The sequence below is a fragment of the Arachis hypogaea genome, chromosome 1 (assembly GCF_003086295.3).
Source record: "Arachis hypogaea cultivar Tifrunner chromosome 1, arahy.Tifrunner.gnm2.J5K5, whole genome shotgun sequence".
In the NCBI taxonomy this organism is placed as follows: Eukaryota; Viridiplantae; Streptophyta; class Magnoliopsida; order Fabales; family Fabaceae; genus Arachis; species Arachis hypogaea.
In genome coordinates, this window is record NC_092036.1 from 104,711,972 (window position 1) to 104,722,503 (window position 10,532).

A 10,532-nucleotide genomic window follows, 5' to 3' on the forward strand; every position below is an offset into this window, starting at 1 on the left:
GGGGGAGAAGTCAAAGTAGAAAAACTCACAGTTCTGATAGGTCAGAGAGTCGAAGCAAGTCAAGAGGAAAGTACAAGCCAAGAAAGGAGTTCATTTGTCACCATTGTGGCAAGCCAGGGCATATCAAGAGGTATTGCAGGTTCTTGAAAAGAGAACAATCAAGGGGAAGAAATGAAGACAAAGGTAAAGATAGTGATAAAGAAACTGCTGCTATTGTTTATGAAGATGTTCTTATCACATATGATGAAAATTATGTAAATCTTGTCTGTGATGATTCCACTTGGATTATGGACTCTGGTGCCTCATGTCATGTCACTCCGAGGCGTGAATTTTTCACTTCCTATACTGCTGGAAATTTTGGCAAGATCAAATTGGGAGATAAAGGAGTGTGTGATATCATTGGTATGGGTGATATGTGGCTTGAAACTAATATGGGATGCAAGTTGCAGTTGAAGAATGTTAGGCATGCGCCAGATATGCGGTTCAATCTCATTTCAGTGAAGGCATTGGATCAAGAGGGGTATTGCACTTCCTTTGGTAGTGGAAAATGCAAGATTACCAAAGGGGCTCTCATTGTTGCTAGAGAAGACAATAGTCTTACTACTCTCTACCGGTTGCAAGCAAAGTTGTGCAAAGAAGATGTGAATGTAGCTGATGATTCCTCTTCTGATTTGTGGCATATACGTCTTGGTCACTTGAGCGAGAAAGGACTAAGCGTCTTAGCCAAGAAGCACTCACTTCCTGTGAAAGGTACAACTTTAAATACTTGCACTCATTGTTTTGTTGGAAAGCATGCTAGAGTATCATTTCATAATTCTGGACCTCATAGGAGATCACATGTTCTAGATTTAGTTCACACTGATGTTTGCACTATGGATGCTAAGACACTAGGTGGTGCATCATATTTTGTTACTTTTATTGATGATTATTCTCGAAAAGTGTGGGCTTTTGTTTTGAAATCTAAAGACCAGGTGCTCGGTATCTTCAAACACTTTCATGCAAGTGTTGAAAGAGAAACAGGAAGGAAATTAAAATGTGTTCGAGCAGATAATGGTGGTGAATACAGGGGTCCATTTGAAGAATATTGTAAAGGACATGGGATCAAGCTTGAGAAGACGGTTCCTAAGACTCCTCAACATAATGGAGTTGCAGAGAGAATGAATCGCACTATCAATGATAGAGTCAGGTGTATGCTCTCTCATGCAAAGTTGCCTAAATCCTTTTGGGGTGAAGCAATGAGGACTGCAGTAGATTTGATCAATCTTTCTCCTTCAGTTCCACTTAATGGTGATGTTCCAGAGAAAGTTTGGAGAGGGAAAGATGTCTCCTATAGTCACTTGAGAGTGTTTGGCTGCAGGGCTTTTGTTCACATTCCAAGAGATGAAAGGTCTAAACTTGATGGGAAGTCAAAGCAGTGTATCTTCATGGGTTATGGTCATGAAGACTTTGGTTACAGATTATGGGATCCGGTGAGCAAGAAGATAATTAGAAGCCGAGATGTGATTTTTCTTGAAGACCAAACTATTGAAGATCTTGAGAAGACAGATAAGCCAACAGTAACTGTTAGACGTTCTGTTGATGATGAACTTGGTCCTTCCACTAGACCTCCTGTTGATGGGGGAGATGTACAAGTTGATAATGATGGTGATGATTTGCATGATGAACCTGCACCTCAACCTGAGGTGCCAGATGTTGAAGTTTCACCTGAACCACCAGTTGAGCCTGAATTGAGAAGATCTACTAGAGAGCGTCATCCTTCTCAAAAATACTCTCCTCATGAGTATGTGATGAACACTGAGACTGGGGAGCCAGAGAGCTACCAGGAAGCTATGTCCGATGAGCATAAGGAAGATTGGTTGAAGGCCATGCAAGAAGAAATGAAATCCTTGCATGAGAATCATACTTTTGAATTGGTGAAGTTGCCGAAGGGTAAGAGAGCATTCAAGAATAAATGGGTGTTCAAATTGAAAGCGGATGAAAGTGTCTCACGGCCAAGGTACAAAGCTCGATTGGTTGTGAAAGGCTTTGAGCAAAAGAAAGGTATTGATTTTGAGGAGATTTTCTCTCCAGTTGTGAAGATGTCCTCCATTCGAGTTGTGCTTGGATTGGCGGCTAGCTTGAATTTAGAGGTTGAGCAGCTTGATGTGAAGACTGCATTCCTTCACGGTGACATAGATAAAGAAATCTATATGGAGCAACCAGAGGGTTTCGAGGTTAAAGGAAAGGAGCACCTTGTATGCAAGTTGAAGAAGAGCTTATATGGGTTAAAGCAAGCGCCAAGGCAGTGGTACACAAAGTTTGATTCCTTCATGGAAGGTCATGGGTACAGTAAGACTTCTTCTGATCATTGTGTGTATGTTAAGAAATTCTCTGATGGTGATTTTATAATTCTCTTGCTTTATGTTGATGACATGTTGATTGTTGGTCATGACACTAAGAAGATTGAAAGTCTTAAGAAAGACTTGAACAAATCCTTTGCTATGAAGGATTTGGGTCCTGCAAAGAAAATCCTTGGCATGAGTATCACTCGTGACAGGAAGAATGGAAAACTGTGGTTGTCACAGCAGAAGTACATTGAGAAGGTTTTAGAGAGGTTTAGCATGAGTAATTCCAAACTTGTTAGTACTCCACTTGCTAGTCATTTCAAGCTGAGTTCGCAGCAATGTCCTACAAGTGAGAAAGAGAAAGCGGAAATGAAGAAGATTCCATATGCATCTGCAGTTGGCAGTTTGATGTATGCTATGGTTTGCACCAGGCCAGATATTGCTCATGCAGTTGGAGTTGTTAGTCGATTTCTCTCTAATCCTGGCAAGGAACACTGGCAAGCAGTGAAGTGGATTCTCAGATACCTTAATGGTACTTCCAGAGTTTGTTTGTGCTTTGGGAGTGGCCAACCTGTGTTAGATGGTTACACAGATGCAGATATGGCTGGGGATCTTGATTCAAGGAAGTCTACTTCTGGTTATATGATGACTTTTGCAGGGGGAGCTGTGTCATGGCAATCTCGACTTCAGAAATGTGTTGCTTTGTCTACTACAGAGGCAGAATACATTGCTGTTGTTGAAGCTTCTAAGGAACTCTTGTGGATGAAGAAATTCCTACAAGAGTTAGGCATCAATCAAGAGAAGTTTGTGTTATTTTGTGACAGTCAGAGTGCTATCCATCTCAGCAAGAATCCGACGTTTCATTCTAGATCGAAGCACATAGAGGTGAGGTATCATTGGATACGTCAAGCGCTTGAGATGAAGTCATATGCACTTGAGAAGATCCATACTGATGATAATGGTTCAGATATGATGACTAAGAGTTTACCTGCAGTGAAGTTTGATTCCTGCAAAGAGAAGGCGGGCTTGGTGGAGCAGCCTGTCCCCACTTGAATTGGTGAGGGGGAGATTTGTTGGTGGGTCCCCAAATATCAAGTGGGGCCCACACAACTTAAAAAAAAAAAAAAAAAAAAACAAGAAGTGGCATATAGCCACGGGAAGAGAGAGAAGATGGATTCATTCATTTTTTTGAATGAAAGGAAAAACGAAGCCAGCTTCGGCGTCGAGAGAAGAAAGAAAATTGGGGGAAAAGGGCAAGCCAACCTTGATCACATTGACTTGGTAAACTTGCTCCATTTCTTATGAAATTTTAGTATGTTATTCCTGGTGTGGAGATGAACATTAGGATATAACTTATTTGTTGTATTGCCTTCTCTTTTGCCTGATTTGAGATACCCACTTTTGTGGAGGGTTTATGTTGATTCCACCAGCTTTGGTGATGTATTTTGTTGATTGTTGAGATGCCCTAGTGTCACTAGGAAGACTGTTTGTGTACCCATTATTCTGATAGTGGAAGATTTTTCTGGACTAGGTCCCGTGGATTTTTTTGTCCCTCTTTTGGGGGTTTTCCCACGTTAAAATTCTGGTGTCTGCTTATTTAATTTTTGCCATTATATTTGCTGCTTGGAGTATCTTTGGTGTTGCCCATTTAATTGCACAAGTTGTGGGAAAATTATTTTTGGTGCTTCAGCTGTTAGACAGGTTCTTGGTTTAAACCTGTGTTGAGTTTTCCCAACAGGTAGTGAAAAGTTTTGAATTGTATTTTCATCCATTGTCAGATTGAAACTCTTTGATTTTATGTCTAGTTAAGTTCTCCATATACAGTTTATATTGAGTAAAAGCTATAAAACTTGAGATTTGGATTGTAACAAAAACAAGCAAGTGTATCTTGAGAAAATATCGATAAAAATCACACAATATTTAAAATAAGATGTGAGGTAAAAAGGGCTAAACCCCAAACATCAGATACAACAAGTTGTAAAGGAGTAGTGTATTGAGTAGTTGACTTAGAAAATGGGAGTTTGTGCATTTTAGCCATCATACAATTCGCTCATAAGTCTGATTGCAATGTATTATTATGTGCATTGGCAATATTACATTGAGACAAAATAGAGTGCACTATTTTCATAGAAGTATGACTTAATCTTCTATGCCATAGTTCTAAAGAAACTAAAGAAGCAGTAAAAATACAAGGATTATAAGCATTTGAATGTGAACTAGGTGCTGCAACATTAGAAAACTTATATATACCTCCACTTCTAAATCCCTGCAATAAAATTTGGTTAGTAATTTTACATTTAACAAGACATACATATGTATGAAATTGAAAATATACTTGGTTATCTTCTGCAAATTTAGAAGTACTAACCAAGTTTTTTATTATTTCGGGTGATTGTATCAAATTTTGTAAAGAAAAATATCTTTCAGAGTCAAGAGTATAAGAAAGAATTGCCAATTCTTAAAATCTTTAAACATGTTCCATCTCCAGTGTCAAGGTACCAGCTTGGGTCTGTCGCGGTTGATGGAACAACTATGAATGTTGTAGGATGGTGAAATGTTGGTGTAGGGATGGAAGTATGTTACTAGAATTGCTATTTGTTAAGGGAGTAGAATTGGTAACTGAATTTTGAAATTGAGATTCTTGTAATCATTGAGAATTCTGAGATGGTGGAGGGATAGATTAGTCGAACCGATTGAAGCAATACCAAGCAATGTGGCCAATTGACTACGTACTTGACATTGAGGATGATTTGGGGTGTAAAAAAATCTATTCCCATGATTAGATCTTCATCCTTTACCTCTTGTACCATAAAATCCTCTTCCAAAATTTGAAAATGAAGGAAAGAACTTTGTGTGAAGTTGGCTTGAATCATGGAGGAATCAGTCGTTTAAAATTTTTCTAGCATATCATCAAAGATTATGATTAGCGTTTCAACCTCACAAAGACTAAACAATTCACGTTTAGAATTAACCATATGAACGAGAGTTTGACATTCTTCATTTAAACCTTCAAGTAGTGCATCAACATGTTCTTCTACTGTAAGTGGTGATCCCACAACTGCTAAGGAATCTGCCATACCTTTAACTTTTGAGATGTAATCAGATGCTGATAAACCAAGTTTTTTTTATTGTCTTGATTTGTGTCTTAAGCGGTTGACTCGATATTTTGTTGATTCAGCAAAGTAATAAGCTTCTATTTTGCTCTAGATTTCATAGTTGTACTTGATTCCAACCATCTTATTCTTAAAGTCTGTTTCTATAGAGACAAGAATCCATGAGTGCAGATTATAATCATCTTGCAACCACTATTTATTTATTGAGCATATTCTTGGCCAAGAAGTTGGTCTTCAGCACTAGCAAATTTTGAAGGAACACGTTCTTGATGAAGATGATCCTCTAAAATCTTGATCTGGAACGGCTGCTATGGCTTGTTGTTGCCATGTCTTGTGATTGCGCTCCCCAAGTTTATCACTAATAGAATTTAACGGTTGAGAGTTGAAGAATTGTAATGGAAACGAAAAATTGTTTGGAGTGATGGGTGTAATGATGGCAAAATTTTCTGAGACGCGGGGATCTCTGCAGGACTGCCGATTGTGGGAAATTTTTTTCGCAGGGATGGAGACGGGAGACAAAATTCTCCCAAGGCAGGCGCCGGGACCTGAGTGGGGATTCTCGTCCCGTTCCCATTTATTTCCGAAATTCATAAGTTTACTTAATTGTCCTTAATAGTTTGTTTCTCATATATGTTTTTTTAGTAATTTCACATACCATATATATATAGGTAGAGAGAGAGAGAGAGAAAGAAAGAGAGAGACCCAAAATTTCTAATCCTGGTTTATATAACCCTTCTTCAATTCATAGATCCCTAGCGTCGTCCATACTCCATCCAACCTCTCTGCAGCCACCCCCTTGCCACTTTCCCATCTCACCGCATTGTCACCCCTCACGGTTCCATCACCCTCACCGCGTCATTCTCTATATCCATCACGTTCTTTTCCACAACTCTGCCGCCGTGTCCATTCTCCTCTTTGTTGCCGCGTCCCTCGCCTCATCTATTGGTCTGTGCTATAACTCGCCGTGGCGTCTCCACTGCGTCATTTTGAAAGAAGTAACCATCTTGTCGTTTAGACTTTTTGTATAAAATCTTGCTAATTTTGCATGAAATGGGCCCTGTGGAGAATGGAGATAGGAAGCAATATCTCCCCATGGCAGAAAATGGAAACAAAAACAGGGAGCAAATCTGGAGGCGAAGATAAAGAGTAGGGAGACATCCCCCACCCCTGCTCCGCCCCATTGACATCCCTACATGGGTGCATTCTGTTAAGCACCAGAATTTTTAGAATTGAGATTTTCTAAGTTTCCAGAATTTGAGTGTTTAAAATTTTATCTATGGATTATGAAATCAGAAGCTCTAAATACTATATAAAAATTCTATAAAAATTGTCCACTGAAAAATGGGATTTTTTAAATAAAATAAAAAATAAATATTTTCCTAAACAAGATATTTTAGCTTTATTTTTTAAAATAAGATTTTTTTTGTAATAAGAGAAAGTTCGCCGTACCTCCAAACTCTATATAAATTATAGAGTTTGTCGTACCACCAGAACATAGAGTTCAGGGTACCCCCGAATTGTATATAAATTATGTAGAGTTTGCCACTCCCTCCGATTTATATGATAGGTTTCCAAGATAAAAGTATGTCTGCTAGAGAGTAGATTAAAGAAGCACAATATCCTTATTTATTTTCTTTTCATTAATGTTGACATTTTTTCTACAATGTCAAGGAATTCATTGTTATCCATTCATCACGATGGTGAAATAGTGTATGATGAAGAAGGTTCTATTGTTTTTAGATTGAGACAACCGATAATTACCTATATGAAATCGGAAGTCGACGGTTTAACAGCTTTGAAGAATTTGATATTGTACTCCATTAGGCAGCAAGAGACAAAAAGGGTGAAAAAATTTACTACAGATATCAGACCAAAGTAGATGGTAGTTTATTTTATGAAAGGTATATTACAGTTGTATTGTCTCTGTTATTATTATATTTATCAGACCACGATTGTGAGAAATATTATTGTCTTGAATTAGGTACTGTTTGCGCGACGACGAGGACGTATGGCTTATAAAGTCATGGCACAACTGATAGATAAATGTTCATCTGTTGGAATTATTCGTGTATCTCGTTAAGGTGGGTGGAATTAGTAAAACGAAATCACACACACTGAACTCAATTCCTTTTACGTTAACTAAATTAATAAAAAAATATATTTAAATCCAAACTAGTTTAAAACTTAGTAAATAACTAACTGAACTCTAAATTTTACTAATCAAGTTTCTTTCTAGTCCAACTTAACCTAATTAATTATTCAACTATTTATCTTCTGATTCACAACTTAAACTAATTATTTTCACTAAACTAACTAACAATTTACTTTGTTATAATAATTAACATATTATAGACAATAAACAACTATACTTAAAAACAATGACATAAAAAATTTAACTAACATAAAAATAGTTAACAATAACTCTAACTAACATGTAAACAATAAATCTGTAACTCTAACTAACATGAAACCTATAATTAGTTTATCTAACATGTAAATAGTACCTCTAATTAAGCTAAAAAATTAACTCTAACTAACATATTATTTACTGACCTGGAACTGAGAATATCGTCCGCAATGAATTTCATCGGCGTCGAACCGACAGAAAAAAAAAGATGACCAGAGTGAATTTGGAAGAAAGATTGAAAAAGAAAAAGACAAAAATAAATGGTCCTATTGGGTTTATATATTGCGCCGAACTTATCATAGAGTTCGGAGGTACGATGAACTTCCTTTTATTACAAAAAAAAATCGTATTTTAAAAAATAAAGATAAAATATTTTGTTTGGAGAAATATTTTTTTATTTAAAAAAATTCCTGAAAAAAGAAAATGCAAGGGAGATGAATAAGAAGATTAGAAAACAAAAATAGAATTTGTATTAGAAAAAATATTTCAGCTATACATTACAATAATTACTACTTTGTAAAAAATAGAAATTGTATATCAAAATTAAAAAAGAAAGAGTAAATAATACTTCATATTACAATTAGGCCAATAATACTCCTATACATATATTAAAAACATACAGAGAATATAGGGAAAAATATAATTATAATATTTTATTTATTAAAATATTTTTAAAAATTGAATCCACAACACATGTAATCTAATTTTATTCTTTTTCTGTATTCTCTCTACTTTTTTGCTTTGTACGAGAATAAACACCTTATAAGTAATCGATATATAGACGCTAGATTCCTAAATGTTGCCACTTACTTGTTAATTCAATTCCAAATTTTTAAAACTTTCTGCCAAATGGACATTACTTTATAGTTTATATTACTCTAGATTTTAATATGGACACTATAATATAATTCATTTATTCAATTCAATCAAATTATTACAGATGTTCATATAATATTTGAGCTTCATATTGATGAAAAGCATTTATCACTACAAACTAAGGTTCATTTTTTTAGTTATTGCAAAAGATTTGGCGTAATATCTTAATATTAAAAATAAGGTATTTTGTAAAATTTTGGTAGCAGTATAATTTAATTTGCAGAGGATAAATTATTAGGGGTGGATTCTGATTTAAATATTTACGAAAATAATACACAAATGACAAATTTTATTTTATTAATATTTATATAACAATACGCAGAAGGTGTATTGTGTTATTTAATATTAAAGTGACAATACATAAATTGTAAATTGTAAAGACACAAACTATGTATTGTCGTTTTCAAAGTAAAAAATTATAATTGAAGATTATAAAAGAAGAAACAATATTAGGTTGATTGAGTATGAGTGTTTTATTTTTTTGAGAATGTAAGAGTATAAAAATGGAGAGAGGTATTAGTTTAAAAATATATTATAATGGTCAAATCTTTTCCCAAATATCTGAGGGTGTGAGTTTTGTTTGTGAGAATCCACGTGATATTGTTATTCTTTTTGCAATAACATATGAGGAATTTAAGAGTATACTTTGTCAATGTGGTGATAATCAAGTATTAAAAAGAGTCGTAAATATTTTTTTTTTTTAGTTTTTGGTGGTTTTGTTCAATTCCAAATAATGCATGTGGTTGATGAAGTAAGTATGCAAAGGATGTTTTCGGTCTACCAACAAACACGGACAAAGTGTCTGTTATCGAGTTGTATGTTGAATTTAAAGAATTAGTTAATGTTGATTTACTGAAGGCTAACATCGACTGAACAGTTTATGACACTGAAAGCGAAAAGGAATTTGAGGGCACTTACCATATTGTTAGTCCAACTGAAGAAGTGGGTGAAGATGATGTAATAGTTGAGTCTAACGTTGCAGATGTGACAAATGCACTGGCGAGCCAACATCCATTTGGAGAGCCTTCTTTAATGCACGCTTTGGATGTAAACGCTATGAATGCACCTAAATTTTCTGAGTATATCAATTCAAGTAAGCAGTTGTTATTATTATTATTATTGAATTGTAAAGCAATTGTTAGAATTATTTCTTGTTGTTATTGCTGTAGATCCTATTGCTGTTACGGACGGTGAATTTATTGTTGACATGGAATTCAGTTCTAGAGAGACTGTTGTTGTAGCAATTAAAGAGTATACCATTCGCAGGGTAGTGAATTACCGAGTGTGTGAATTTGAGCCAACCACTTTTTATGTTAAGTGTGTACAATACAGAACAAGTTGCGATTGACTTATTAGGGCTAGTCTTATTAAGAGAAAGTTTTGTTGGGTTATAAGGCGATACAATGGTAATCACACGTGCACTAGAACTAGAATTTCTCAGGATCATGCCAAGCTAAATTCAGACATGATTGCAGAGGTGATAAAGCCATTGGTTGAAGTTGATCCATCTTTTAAAGTGGAATCTGTGCTTGTTGAAGTGCAATCAAAATTCAATTATACGACAAGTTACCGCAAAGCATGGCAAGCCAAGCAAAAGGCAATTGCAAACCTTTTTTGTGGTTGGGAAGCTTCTTATGAAGCTTTGCTGTCGTGGTTTGAAGCAATGGTACAAAAAAGATCCATCAGCAGCAGTCGAGATTAAAACTCCATCAGCATACCAAGGGGATGAGGTAGTCCAGGATGTTAGGATACTGACGCGAGTATTTTGGAGCTTTTATCCTTGCATCAGAGCATTTAGGAGCTGCAAACCAA